We start from the raw sequence: 15,897 nt of genomic DNA on the forward strand, positions 1-15,897 counted from the left end.
TGTTTTCTTCTATATTAAATGATTGTTTTCTGTCTATGCTTCAAAATCTTCCCTAACGTTCAAAGGTATACCGAGGGGCTTTAAAACCGTACCATGGCCGAAATTTTAAGAAATAAGTGTCCATTCTTTTTCCATGTTGGACAAATCTGCAAAGTTTCATTCAAATCGATGAGCTACACTTCCGTAAGTTTCCTTGTTAGAGACCCATTCAGTAGTGTAATAATTATGGCCACAAGAATTGTCTTACACAGTGCTATACCGGCATTATTACAAGAATATCTTCTAATTCTAGAATTTACATACGAACTGTGAAACAAAGTTGTCACAGTCATTTTCTAATGTGCAATTTTTGTACCGAGTGCTCATGTTTCAGTGTAATTAAGTTGTCACTTAAAGTGACAAATATGGAATACATTTTAATTCATATGGTCAGTACAAGAGCCTGATCAAAAAGCATATCCGAAAATCAATTGCAGTGTCCAAATTTCAGCGTCTAAGTACTTAGCAAGAAAATGCAAAAAATAGCTACGCGTTACAATTCTCAGCATATCCTATTTATGTTTCTGTTTTCACATTTTTCTTTCGAAACAATTCAGATTGCTTTTCCTTTCTATCGACGAATCTGATATAAAAAGTGTCTCACTGTCGTGGGAATGTTTCTACGTCATCGTCACGCACAAGGTAAAGGAACTGTTTGAATGGCGGGAGAGTTAATCACAAAGGTGGGTATATCCTTCTGAGCGTTTATTAACAAATGCAGCGAGCACTTGTGGTCATTGCAAACATCGAACTGCCTCTCGCCCGTTTACTTACGAGTTGTTTCTTGCGCGCTAAATCTTGTTTTAAATACCCACTTCTAATCCGATAAAGAGAAGTGGAGACCAAGCAGAGTTTCTCCTGGTTTAACGCGGTTGCCAGATTTAAGTAATAATGTAAGAAGTTAATTTGACGGAAATCTGGTAATTTAAATATAAATAGTCATTAGTTTCTTTTTGCATACTTCAAAATTCTTGTAGACTTATTTCTCCAAAACTGCGTGTACTTATCTACTTTGTGCTATTATTCTACACTGTAGATAACTGAAATATTGTAACACTGTAGATAAATTTAATAGTGTGTTTGTGTGTTTGACATTAGATCATCAAGATATGTTATTGGTAAGGGTACCATTTATATCTTGCAGGTTGTGTTGGCACAAGAATTCAGTAAATATAGTACGGTACCAGACGTGTTCCCAAGAAACTGCCAAAAATAGTGACATAAGTATTTTCCCTTCGCAAATATGAATAAATGTATTTTGATCTCACACTCGTTTATGTATCTTTTCTAGTTTTTTTTTTATATGCACATTTCGTTCCAACAAGTCGGTCTCCCAATTTGGAGCTAACAAGTACGCAAATTCGCGTATAGTTAAATATATATATATATATGTGTGTGTGTGTGTGTGTGACTATGTATTAATATCTGTTTCACTGGTTTGTTCGTAGAAGAGTGAGCGAAGAAAAGAGATGGACTTTGTATGTTATCTACGCGCCGCTTCTGCATGTGGTCATAACATTTCCACTTGGGTGTTAGAATATTTGTTGCGTAGTTTTTTGCTGTTGTGACACACCTTTTCTTGCGTAATCTTGAAATGTCTGCCATGTTCGTAGTCGGATCCAGCTTCTCCTGTGTTGTGTATTCGGAACCGGAACCAACTTGAGTCGAAAGAGTTTGCGCATGCGCCACCAAGTGTTCCGTAAACCAGTGTGTTTGCGTGTGAGAGAGAGAGAGCTTAAAGGAAACCAGACGCTAGCGGTGAGCGTAACCACTGCTCTACAATGTTCAATAGTAGTTGAAATATATGTTCATATTTCTACGTATGTTGTAGCATTTTGTAGTCTATGGTCTGCTGCCGCTGGTCCTGTATTGAATCCGAACCGGGAGTGGGAGTAGGAACTGTAATTTCTAATAAAATGAAACTGCTCATGCGTAATCAAGTGTATATGAGTGTGAACGAAAAATAGGCTATTGCCTTTTATAATGGTTCGGAAACAGTGATCGTAACATTATACTCTTTGCGTAGTCTGGGGGGCGCGGTGGCTCAGTGGTAGAGCGTTTACCTCTGGTGTTTGGGGTCCCGGGTTCGATCCCAGCCCCCGCCAAGTGAACTTTGTGGTGGACAAACATCGTGCTCGTGGTTTCTTTCGGGGTTCTACCGTTTCCTCCCACTTTCTTCATTCCACCATTTCACTCAGCTCTCATCAACACCGTTTCCTTTAGCCTAACCGGCATAACCGTGGGAAGTAAAACTCAAAGATTTCATTTCATTTCTTTTCTTTGCGTCGTCTGCTCTCGTCTACCGGTTCTGAAACTGGAACTTTACTCGAAGCTGGAGCAGAAACCTGCAACAATTTGCGCATGCGCCACCAAGTGTTCCGAAAATCTTGTGTCTGTATGTTCCCGCATCCTTGTAGGTACTTGTCTGTATGTTCCCGTATCCTTGTTGGTACCTGAATATGGTTTAACACCGTACCAGTTCGGACCGGAAAAATTGTTGGGACATTTTCCGCTACAAATCAATTTTTAAGCCTGTAGGAACTCCGTTAAAAACCACCTGGGCCTTCTGGTCGAATTTTGGGAAGATCCCAATATTTATAGAAAAATGTGAGAATGTGTGTAAACCGTGTGTATGCTCAGCCCAATTAGCTAACTCCTGATGGTCTCACACTTTAACTAAAAACGTATGACGCATACCGCATCTATTGGTACTGCCCTTTATACGGGATGGAGAAACTAAGATAAGTGGAAAGAGGTGGTGAGATGTGCAAGGAAATATACACAATAGTAAATGTGCACAGTGCTTGTTGGTACAGATACAGCCTTGGAATTTTCATTTGCGCAGTCGCATCGACTCCCAGTAGCCTGCCTGTCACATGACATAAGTAAAGAAGAAGGTGTATTGATATCAGGGGAGGTGTTGAGCGCAATTGGAGGAACGTGTATGCATATGTTTAAAAATCATACTTGAAGGAACTATGGGAACACAAACAAAGGTTGTGATATATGCATGGAACGGAGGCTAGCCTAAACATATACACAGCACATGATCGTATCGGGATACAATTATTGTTTCTATCGGCACACGTAGTTTGAATTTCTGTTGCAACAGATAAAAACGTTTGCCACCAGTGTCTGAAAGGAAAGTTTATTCATTTGAACAAGTTCTAAAACTAAACATATGCTTAGAGGTTTGCTATAATGGTCTTAGATTGAAGACTTACAAGAATATTTCAAATCACAGATTCATACATAACTACATACGATGTTCCAACTTTCACACTATTTTATTTCCTTCTTTTGTCAAACAACTCATTAGTTCAAAGATAACAATATTCCAAATATTTATTTTAACCTTTAACAAATAAAAAGCTCACAAATTTAGTTTACCATTAGGCCCTATACGGATTTGTTCAATTAATTCAAACATGTAATTGGAAACACGTAAGATATCTGGGTTGGCAAGGGACAGGCAAAAACTGCAGCTTGTGATTGTTGCTGGGGATGATAGGGCTAAATACGTATTATGTGAGTCTCAGGAGAATAGCAGTGTGTTTGTATCGAGCAAACGGTTATAAAGTAAAATACGTTAAGTCTAATTTCGAAAGAGAACATATTATTAAATCTCGGCTCTATGGTGTGAGCGTGGTGAAAGTGGTGTGTTGAGTGTCGTGAGTAACGACAATCAGGTGATTTTTGAAAGTGATGAAATCCTACTACAAGACGAAAAGTGGTTTAAAGAAAATCCATGGTGAGAGGTCCTATCTACAGCTGTGCCATATCACGACATGTGGATTCATAGATATTTTAGGTATCGAAAACTTTTAAAATCGATGTGTTAATTATTTCGTTATCTCAATATTTCGGCACTTTTCAGTATCACGATATTACGATTCTCATCCCAGATACTTATCTGCAATCGTACAAATTTATATAGTTGTGGATTTGTATCGTAGAAAAATCATATTTGTATATTTTTAAATTTTAGTGCTATAAAACATACATATGACGCTTTGTTGCTACGCTTATTTATGTGTATAACTCCAAGCTGCATAATCGAAAAAGTAAAGAAAACCTGTGAATTTCAGTATATTTATTATCTAGTGCACTGTATATATTAGTATCGTTCAACTATCAAAATATGACCAAAATATATTAAAGTTATCAACCAAATGCGGTTCGTAAGGTAAATTACGACAGTAGAGAATAACGTGGTATTGCTTCAAAGTAATAGTCGTAAAATTTCCTGCTGTTCTGACTGTTGAGAACATATACAAAAACAGTTAGTAACATTTCTTCTCTCAGTTTGATATCACAAAACTTTTAACTTTAAGGACATGACTTACCTCCCGAGACGCGTCCGGTGTCTAATTAGATATATTTATTATGTCCCTTCTTTCTCCTGTATTTTATATCTGTTTCAGTTTTTATGCGAATCATCAGGACGGTTTCTATTTTTCTCAATACATTAAAACATCTTTCACTTAGCTCATTTGAAACGTTTTGATTTCGAACACCCAACCTAACTTCATCTCTGGTAGTCTTTGTCTTCAGCTTTCCTTTCTTTCTTTACATAACTGCATCACATTCATCTTTCCGTTTCCACAATTAAAGCAGATTAAATACTCGCCGCTAGCCTTATATTCGCGATAGTACTTGGTTACTTGGAATTTTTTTTCTTTTATGTTACCTCACTAAGTTGAGTTCATTATTGTTCATGGAGGTGAAGGAATGGATAAGAGTAAATATTATAGTAGATTTTTTACAATAGAGTCTTCTCAATTCCGTACCAGAGTGTCAATGGGTGATATCAATAAAAATAAGTAACTACTCCTGAGAAGTCCTGCTCAAGAATCGGAGTAACTACACGTGGAGTAATCTCCTCCCTCGATTTCGTATCAATAAAACAAGCCACTACTCAGGTCTAGTCTGCTCCAGATTTATGAACGTTTACTCGCGCTTCCTCTGCACGTAGCACTGAGTCGTATCAATAAAAGAAGTGATTACTCATTTCTCCCATTCATCGCGCAGTCACTTCGTTGTTTTTAACCTATGGCGTAGTATCTTAAAAGCCATGAAACGGGCAAGTAGCAACGACAGCTTCAATCAAAGTGCATTTGTGGATATTGTAAAAGAGTTTCCAGTGGTACTTTCAAAGTCACAGCTACCAGAAAGTAAACGAAGGAAAGCCGAAGCTTTGAAGGTAATTACAATGAAATGCAACGAAATATCAAATACATCTACGACTGAGACACAAATTCAAAAGAGAATCTTTAATATTCGAGCGAGAATAAACCAAAAATAAAAAAGAAGAAAAAAATAAAAAAACGGGAAAGAAGAAAGTAATACTAAAACCATGGGAATGAACCTATTTGAGCTGATGGATGTTGATTTGAATCCAGCAATATCAAGATTAACACGACAAGCGCATATCACGTGTTGTCCAAGGTCTTTGTAGATTGTTTGGCTTTAAGAACGAAATCAGAGACTTGGCTCCTTTGTTTTCTTTTTTAAAAAGTCCAGCCACTCACGTCATAAATCACGTCCATCTGATTGTGTTTTCCGCACCATACGTGTCCCCTTTCGCCTTGACATAAACAAAATACACCCTTTCTATCAACGTTGAGTTGAGTTGATTATTAGTTTAACATCCTTTTCAGTAGCGTGCCTATATGAGACAGAACCCACTGATTAACGTGGAATCCGAACCACATGAGCTCCTGCCGGGAATTGAACGCGGGTCTCCTATGCCAAAGGCATGTACGCTAACCGCTTAGCCACGAAATAGCTCTTCCTATTAGCGTATTACTCTCCAAAATACTAGGTTTCTTTAATGCCACTTGTGTATAGTCAAGTGCTCCGATAGCACCCGGAAATGTGTATTGTTCTTGCCACTCTGCCTTTGCTCTTTGCATATTACGCACACTTCCGGAAACAATCCATTTTCAGCTAGTCATAGACACAGTACTTTGAGCCACACCAGAATCCCCTGACATTCCGACCTGAAATCCCGGATCACTCACGTAACGCAAGAAAACCAAGGGCACCTATTTCTCTGTAAATTTGGGGGGGGCATTCAGATGCAGAAGGTATATATATATCAGGATTTTAAGACAAATTGCACTCTAATTATGCCAAATATTGTATATTTATAAATACAATAGGGGACCCACATGAGCTTTAGGGGGCCCGGGCTCCCTGGCCCCCACAGGATTGGCACCCTTGAAGAAAACCCGCATCTTTTCATCATTACGTAGTCCACCATCCCGAATTTCGGTTGATTCTCCTTAAAAAAAATGTTGTGCTAACCACTCTACATTTTCTTTCATAAACTTATAATGCTTTTTGTAATCTCCATTTCGAACATTTCTATGCAGTTTATAAGTTTTTCTACGTAGTAAAACAATCATATACTCTGCCATTTTCAGCACGGAGTCACCTATTTAGCTTGCTCCACAAATTTGGAGAAGTTACTAGCATCACAGAGGAGTCTTTGATTTTTATTGATATCAAACGCGGAGTAGTTACTCGGCTCGAGAATAGATTTGTGGTTACTCTAGAGGGGCGGGACTTCTTCGAGGTCAGCCGAGACGACTAGTGCTCAGTTCCCTTTTTATTGATACCAATGCGAGTAACTACTTCAAAATTGGGCGTAATAAGTAACTTCTCCGTTTTATTGATATCACCCAATGTCTCCCCCTCCACACGTCTTCATTTTCCTAAGTTTTAAACTATGTAGTAATCGAAATTAATCAGTACCTCAAGATGTAGGGAAGAGTAAGAGTAATTGGTAACATTTGGCTTATATTAATTTGCCACTACAAGAAAAAATATTTATTTTTTCATTTTGGCAAACCCAGTTAAGATTTTCTTTATTTTATCGACTTCTACACTAGTTTTCCATACTTAAATCTAAACTCTTCTCAGCTTCTGAAGCGTAGGATATTTTTTATTAGAGATTCTAAATTAAGAGACCACACCATCCTTTCGGTAGTTCTGGAGTCTCCAAAGGCATGGACCGGATACTGTGTGTGTAGTGTGATTTCCATAAAGGCCTTTTCTTTCTGAAAATCTCGTTCTGGGACTTCTTTCGCACTTGGAGATATATACTATACTTGGCCAACTGTTTCGGCATATTGAACATTATATTTGGCTGTTCTACAATAGGTTTTAACATAAAACACTCTGTTCTTCAGTTCTTTCATCCAAATACATCAGTTGCAAATTAAAATTACATTGTTGCAGTTGAAATAATAATGAACAACAATGAAAAATACTTAGTATACAACAATATGGACACATTACTCTTGTTTCTGAGGTAAGAAAATCTCCTCCAGTGCTTTACCAGGAGGTATGGTTCCTAGTATTGAAGCTACGTCACCTCTCTGCACCGCCATGCTTATTTTTGGATTAGGAAGCTGGTTGCTCTTTCATTACCGGATAACTGTGTCATGCGTTTTCATACTTTCTTTATGACGTTTAGGCCTTCCCTTTCCTACGAGCCACCGGATTCAACTGCAAGCTGGTAAGAATTGATATTTTTCCAAAGGTTGTTGTATTTTCTTCCTTTCTCTATCTCTTTCCAATCTGCTGGATTGAAGAGAAAGGAAGGTTAGAAGGTGCAAAGTGTCTGTGCATGTGAAGTCTGTGCTTTACCTTTCTTCTAAGGAATTAAGGATATCCCACCTGGTCTTTCTCCATCTGTTCTACTACAGCCATTTGGCTCCCTTATTGCAGGTACACCTGCGGTGATGAGTGATCTCACAATGATGCCATTGCAGTTCGAGTGTCGAGGATGTCTACCTGTGCTTTTTATGCAGGAGAGACCATGTAGTCCTGTTTTGTCAACAGGATTTTTGCACGCTTGTTATTTATGGTTTACGCAAATATCTACTTCCAGTCTTAACGAATTCCTATTCTAAAAGGTTCATCATTCAGGTGAAGGCCTAGAAGACGTGATGGCAAACCTTTGAGCCAAGCACCTGCATCAATGGACGATGCAGCGATCAGTCTGGCCTTGTTTTGTGGGTTGTCTGAAGACTGTAGTAAAAATTTAAAAAAAAAATGATTGTATGATAGGTTCTTCCCATGTGGATTGTTTAACCCTAAAACTGAAGTCGGATAAATCGGAAACCCACGAACAACGACCATGTGGACGAGCAACCTTGAACTTCAGAATCCCAGTGAAGATTGTTGTTCTGTTGGTGAAGTGATTTTATTAGACATTGAGAGCCGTAGAATGATGCCAAGAAGGCGGGAATAGCCAAATTTAAGGCTCTTCGAATGAATAATCCACCAAGATTACCTGGGAGAGATCCCTCAAGCCATGTGCTATCCTCAAGGACACAATTTAGGATAGACACCAAACCAGATTTTATACTGTTGTCATATCCCACTAATAAATCATCTTCTTTCCATGAAGGTGAACATCGCAGGAAATCTAATAATCTTGGGATGGAAAATGATGTTCTTAGTAAGAAAAAGGCAGAATGAGCAGATATTGATGATAGATGTGAGAAATACATGTGCAACTGGTAAACTTCTCAGTTAATAGAGTTCTTCTTGTTTCAGCTGAGGGAGCAGCTCCAAGGAGGAAAGCGTTTGATAGCGACATAAATTGGATACCTGGAGCTACTTGGTTGTTTGACGAAAACAGTGTGCGCTTTTGTTCATTTGTAGTTTCAAGGAAGCTGATTTCATATTTCTAGAAATTTAGTTGCAGACCAATTGTTGCTGCCTGTGTGTTGATCATTTTCAATGTATTGAATACAATAGCCGGATCAACAGCTATTGCACCAGATATTTAAGTCTATCTTGATATTATTGACTATAGACTGCAATGTTACGGGAAATAATGCTGGACCTAAAAGATCACCTTGTTGAACTCCTCCATCTAATAAGATAATATCTTTGCCATAATATAAATTCTAGCCTCTGGCTTCACCATAGATTTGGTGTACATAGGGGTATATCGAAGTAAAACTTTCTTTGACGATAGATAGCATTGTATATCTGTCTATTTCATTGAATACGTTCCTAAAATCTATTTCTAAGGAAGCTTTTGGTTTTTGGTGATGATAAGTGCTGTATGTGCTGGCGATTCAGCACCATGTTGAATGCATACTACAAGTTGGTGTAGAGCAAGGAATTGGAGTAGTGGTTGTTTAATCCTCGCACAGATAATCCTGGATGCAAGTCTGAATTTGAAGTACCTCCGATGCTGAGAAGGAGAATATATAAGTGGAAGGACAGATGGAGAAAATATATATCCAAGAGATAGAACATAGTGTTTATAAGGAAGTATGTGGAGGAGAGCACCACGCCAACAGGTCTTCGGATCAATCAGTGAGACATAAAAAGCTAATCAAGAAAGCAGAAAAGCAGCTCACGTGGGACACCACCATAAGGAGAACTAAAGGAGTGGAAGACAGGGAGAAAAGGGCAGAAAAAGAGTGAAAATTAACGACAAGTTATCTACATTTGTGAGAGAAGTGATGAGACATCTGGACAATTGGTAAAAGAAATTTGATGTGAAACAGAGAGAAAGTTTGAAGAAAATGAAAAGAAACTATGATGGACTGAGCAGAAAGAAGTAAGTGCAAATAGCGTAATAGTAACTGGAAATGTAAAATTAACAGACCAAATAAAGATATGTTTGGAATTAAGCGAGAGGTTTAAGCTATAGGTTTGAAACAGAAGAGAAAGAACCATATTGGTCAATATTGTTGAAAAAGCAATGTTGCCAAGCACTAAAAGTGAGTGCGTCTTTAAAACAATAGAAAAAGAAATGGAAAATTATATTATAAGAAAATAGAAAAAAGGAGAAAGTGTTGAAGTCCCTAAGGTGATATTGAATAATATGTATGCATGATTGGTGGGTGTAAAAGAGTCTCTAAGCTTAGCTTAGAGACCGAGCCTTGTAGTAGATACCGTAATGAACAAGTAGGAAGAGAAAGTACACAGAGGAGGAAAAATCTAATAACATTTTGAAGAAATGTAAATGATTGCCTTGGAATATGGAAATAGACTAAGCGTCATTTCAAGAAATTTGCTAAAACACTTAAGGACGGGAAAAGGAATAAGGCTAGAAATGAAAATGGACGGAGGAAAGAAAAATCAACTTCATGGACATGATATTAGAGAAAATTGGAGGAAAATTCGAGAAAACTAGGTACAGGAAAGAACCCATTTCTGAGATATACTTCATAAGAGGAGTGACGTAGACATAAGGACCGAGAAGAATTTTATACTGGACATGAGAAAGAGGGATAAATATATAGATAGCGACGAAGAAAGAAACAGAGAAAGCAGACATAGAAATACCATGCCAGCTACTAAAGAGAAACAGATACTGAATAGAAGCTTTAAAAGGAAGAAAAGAGAAAGATGTGAAGAATGAAGGAAAGAATAGTTTGGAAATGAAAGTTTATGCGATAAAACGGAGGTACTGAAAAAACGTTGAAGAAGGAAGAGATTAAAACTTATAGAAAAGAAGGAAAGAGGATAATATAGTTACTGAGAGAAAAAGGAAAGACGAGAGAAAGGAAGGGAAGATCAAAAGAGGAAGGAGTAATGTACCAAGTTAATTGTAACGAGTGCTAGATGAAGTACGTAGGGGAAAGAGGAAAGAGGTTAGAACAAAGGACTAGATGATGCTACACAAAAAATTTAAAAAAATGAAATGATTTTTTTTAATTTTACGTCGCACAAGTACGCAGGCTAGGCTGAAGAAGACGGTAGTGATGAGAAATAAATCAAGTTGTGGAACGGGTAATTGGAAGAAACGGGAGAACTCCGGGAAAACCTACTCACATGGCTCTTCTTCACAACAAAGTCCACTACGCGCATGCTCGGGTCAAACAGGGGACCCCAAACACCAAAGCTGAACGCTCTATCACTGAGTTAAGATTACAAAGACTGAAGAACGCAATATATTAAAGAAGCGGGACATGAGATAAATTGGGAATGAATAAAAGGATTATGGAGGGAAAAGAAATTTGATAAGAAAATGGAAAATAGCCTAGTATATTTAGAAAGAATGGAAGAGGAAATGTACGAGAGAGATATTAAAAATTACCTTATTGTATTTGCGGAAGAAGAAATGTCATATTTCTAGAAGTGTTTCATCTAAACTATTGATTCTTCAAAAAATGCATAGGACCTGTTGCATTTAGTCCAATAATAAAAATTTTTGTAACAAAATATTGTTAATAAAATCTCCATTCTAATAACAATAAGAGAAATAGCTCTAAATGTTTTCCCAGTTGTCCTGGAGTTATCTATCCCTGGAAGGTCTCGTACATACCGTTGCATGCCGCTGGTTGTGCCTGTATGCTCCTCTGGAGTATGCAGGTAGCGAGCGGGGTATTGTTCCAAATAAATGAATTGGGTGTAGTTCGTTCTAAATTTGCTGCGACTTGATAATATGGGGAAGTGAACTGAAATTTTGTTAACTTAGTGGAAAGAAGGACTGAGATTTATACATAGTATGGGTTAATGGAGATTCTGGCCAAATTTAACCACTAAATTAATATTCTTTTTAAGTCAAATTTTTGGGACAAAAAGTGAAAAAGGAAAGAAAAGAAAATGAGTGGTTTGTGATGGATCGTATGGTAGATGTATGTCTCCTTAGAATACTATTATACTTATGTTTCCTATTTTATATTATATTGCCTTGACAAGAAAAGAAAAGTAATGAGAATTAATTTTGAATTAGGTCATATCTTTTGACTTAACAGCTATTTAAGAGCAGGGGTGTCTGCTTGCTAACCTATTTGACGTAGCCAGTTAATTTTAACTACTAAAAGAAGCACAAGAACACATAAAGAAATCCATTGCTTTAAATCTAGTATTTTATGAGTTTAACAACCTTTATTGTTCTTTGGTCTGGTGATTTTATACTCCTTTCGTTCTTTGTCAAACACAACCTTGGAGAAAGAGCTGAATACTACTTGTTACCTACTGTTGAGATGTATTTAACAGATTTAAGTGAAGTCGAATACTATCTCAATTTCAGATGTATTTCTTGTTATTGAATTTCTTCGTATTATAATAAAGTCTCTTATCTGTTTTGGGAAATAGCTTGTTGTAATTGTTTCTATAACTGGTAACCTGCTATACCGCTTACAATCATACAAGGTCAGTGTTTCCGTTAATTTTCTGTTTTTTTTTTCTGTGTTTGTATGATAGTTTTGGATTTATCACTTTAATACGAAATAATTCAGTACTGAGAATTTCCGTTGGAATATAATTATATATGTGAGTTTATTCCGCAACAACCTTATTTACAGCAAATTTTATGCTCTTTCTTTTGGATAATAATATATTTTGATCTAGAATGTAAGGGATCCGAGTTTTTTAAAAATTTTATCACGCTATTTTAGGAGGATTCTGGGCTAGGCCCCATTTTACCAAGATTGTTGCACCAGCGACAATCTGGATAGGATACAAATTTAGTTAGCTATTTAGATGATCGTAATACACAGATTTATCAAGTTTTTAAAACTACCTCACTTAATGCAACCAAAACCTAATTATTCACTGGACTACTGGTTTTAAATCCTTGTTCGTGGGAGAAAAGAAACATGCCTAGGATGACTTTGGTTTTCTCAATCTTTGATGTGCATTTTAAGTTTTCTTAATACTGAATATAACATTTTGTTTTATATGGACTTCTCGTTTACAGAGAAGAGTTACCAAATTTTTTTCTAATTAAACAAGATTTGCAAAGTAATCACAAAATATAATCTACATTGCAGAAATATAAATTACAAAACATTAAACAATAGAATTGAATGGTTGTTTTGTTTTGTATTTTCAAAATATTTGTGTGTGAACTGAGCTTGTTTGTAATTTTCTTTTGTAACACCATTGAATACCTTACAGAAACAGATCAGTTGCTTAGTTGGCACATAGATTGGAAGAAGCTTTTTATAGTATTGCCAGCGTTTCGTGATTTTGGTAATGCAATTTTTCTATTTCTTTCGGTAGAAAACTTGAATATTATTTAAAATAATTATAAGTTCCATTACGTAATCACTAGGATTAGTTTATGTTGAAATTATGTATAGTAGTTATCCTCCACTGAAACTGTTCCATATCAGGAAAATTTGATTAACATGCTTTACTGAATTTAGCTATTAGGCTTTTACCTTTGCCTAGGTTTACTTTATTCTTAGGATTTTATCCATACATTCTTTACGCTTTACCCTTTCCAGAAGTCATCTCACCATTGTTTCCCTCCTCAAAATTTAATAAAAGATCGCTAATATACTTTAGAGTACCAAAGATTGGAAATCCTAAAATGTAAATATGTCATACTGTAAAATATGTGCTAAGATGTATTCAAAGATATTTACTAACGTCATAAATTCACATAATTGTGTCAGAAGGGCTAAGTGAAGAACACCATTTCGTGTGAGAACTTGAAGTTAAGTATAACTTCCATTCCAGCGGCGGAAGGTTTTCAAGCGCTCTCGTTTATCCCTCAGCAAAGAAGGATATTTTTCTCAAACTTATGTTCCGTACATGTAGTCAGTCTTGATTTTTTGATTGTTTTGATTTTTTGCTTCTTAGAAGGAATTGTTTCGATTTTTTGTTAAACAATAATTGCTCTGAAGGAAGCTGACTATTTGAACCTATCGTTTTGTGAATATTCATTAAGTGATTCTTCTAAAGAATATCAATAATAAATGGATCACTAATAAGATTGCAACTTGATTCAATGTCAATGTTTTCTTCAATTTCTCGTTCTTTAGTATGTTTCATGTTTAATTATCCTCCGTAATTTGGCGGTCTTATTTTCAGATTTTATGCGTGTTGAGTAATATCGTACTTGTGCCAATTTTAAGATATGTTTATGTTTTTTATAGCTTATATAGTACCCTGTCATGTTAGTTATATGATACATTTGAAGATCTTAAGTTCTTACTACAAACGTTTATTGTTGTAGCTATCCAAGGTTTGTTATTTGTTATTGGAATTGGGCGAATTTCTCTAGGAAATGCCTCATTGAAGTAACGAGTGTATGCGTCATGGAAAATGTTACAAGCTTCTTTCAAAGATTTTTTGGCGTATATAACCTCCCAGCATTCATGACTAGTTATAAAATTGAAATGGGAGATATTCGTTTCATTAAAATTTCTTGTGTATGCGGATTTGATATTCGAGTGTGTTTTGATTAGCTTTTTGTGCAATGAAAATATTTAAATGAAATAAGTGAGCTTCATGATCCGAGAAACCACTCTTTATTACTGTAACTGTGCTGTTTATATATATATTTGTTATAAAGTAATTGATCGATTACGCTACGACTATGATAAGTTATTCGTGTAGGTACATTGACCATTCGTGGCAAATTATACATATTTAAGAATAGCTTGAGTTGATCATCTATAACAGTTACAATGAAATTTACATTCAGACCATCTACTGTAACAGGATGTTTATTATACTGAGCAAAATAGTCCATAGTTAATTCAAGGTTTTCAATAAAAATATTCAGATCGCTGTGAGGAGTTCTATAATCACATATTACAAACAGGTCATGAGTCTTATTGAAATACATAATGATAAAGTATCTATACTGTTAAGATTTTGCTTTCTTGTTAATTTTATCTTCGTTGCTGAAAGAACAATAGAAGCAGGTACAACGAACAAATAAAATGATCCATCCATGCTGGAATGAGAAAAGAGAAAAAAAACGGAGTTGAATGGCATTGTCTTTTAAAGTCAGTTATATTTCAACTGACGCATCTCTCAACGTGTGCTCATATTAGTGTGTAGGTTAACCACTAGACCTCTAATAGTAATATGGTCAGTTTGATTACAACATCGTTTATTCTTTTCAGTTTTTAATGATATTATCCTTAGTGCATAGATATTTCCTTTATATAATTATATTTCAAGAAACCACTTGTATATGTGTATATATTCAACGAATCAATCGAACAAATAAGTTTGTTTTAATAATAACATTTTAAATGGGGCGTGTAGACTGAACGTCGGTATATTATACATTAATGTTAAATACTAATTAAGCAAAACTTTCATGTAGAACTCGTTTCATGTAGCTTACAGGCCACAAAGGACACTGAACTCCAGATTAATCAACCAAACAAGATTCAAACTGTGTAACTAACGACGATTTATTAGCTTTTCTATTAAATGTTTGTGTTTCGAGTACAAATTGGAACTATTTAGCTTTTCCATTTAAAATAATCTGCAGTATATACTTGTAAATTCGTAACTATAATAAAAATTCCGCACATTCTTGTACCATTTAGAATAAGACTGATATTGTCATATAACGATAAAGTGATAACCTTACTTATTGTTTTTTCAAAAATGAGAGATCATTTTCAAATACATCATTCTACATTTTCGAATAATTTCAATACGTAGTGGGTATGACGTAGTCACTACCATACGCCTAATAACATATAGGTACTAACATCAAAATGAGATGACGACCCTCTTGAAACAAGGTCGAATAGAAAGGATTATACTATTAACCGAGGATCGTACCGGAATTCTTACCAGATTCGCAGCTCTTGTATTACGATTAGTTTATAAAAAGACATAGTATTCATAAATAGTTATCATTCATTTTATCATAATGTATCGTAATGTATCTTTACTTAATATAACAGAAAGAATACAGCCTTTATAAAAGACTATAGTGTCTCTTCTCAAACCCGCTAAATATATATTTATTTAACTTAGACTATATTACATTCTATAGAGCCTCTTTTGGACATGAACTATCTAGGTCGGAAGTCAAATGACGAATATTTAACCATGCGTAACTTGTGCAATAGATTAAAATTCAGAACTAAATTGAACGTCGACCTCAAACAT

At 35.7% G+C, this 15,897-nt stretch overlaps 1 long non-coding RNA gene across 6 annotated transcripts in view; it reads left to right on the plus strand.

Moving 5' to 3' along the window:
- Positions 1-15,897, plus strand: part of LOC145683315 (uncharacterized) — a 547,679-nt gene that overhangs the window by 72,911 nt on the left and 458,871 nt on the right. The window contains exon 1 of one of the 6 annotated variants that reach the window (XR_014131029.1): positions 12,932-12,999. The exons of 4 other annotated variants lie outside the window; for them this stretch is intronic. This is a non-coding gene — a long non-coding RNA (uncharacterized LOC145683315). Of the gene's footprint in view, positions 1-12,931; positions 13,000-15,897 lie in introns of those variants that run through there. One more of the 6 variants, XR_014131026.1, reaches the window with a different exon arrangement.

This window comes from Thermobia domestica, chromosome 4 (genome assembly GCF_964235325.1).
Source record: "Thermobia domestica chromosome 4, izTheDome1.hap1.1, whole genome shotgun sequence".
NCBI lineage: Eukaryota > Metazoa > Arthropoda > Insecta > Zygentoma > Lepismatidae > Thermobia > Thermobia domestica.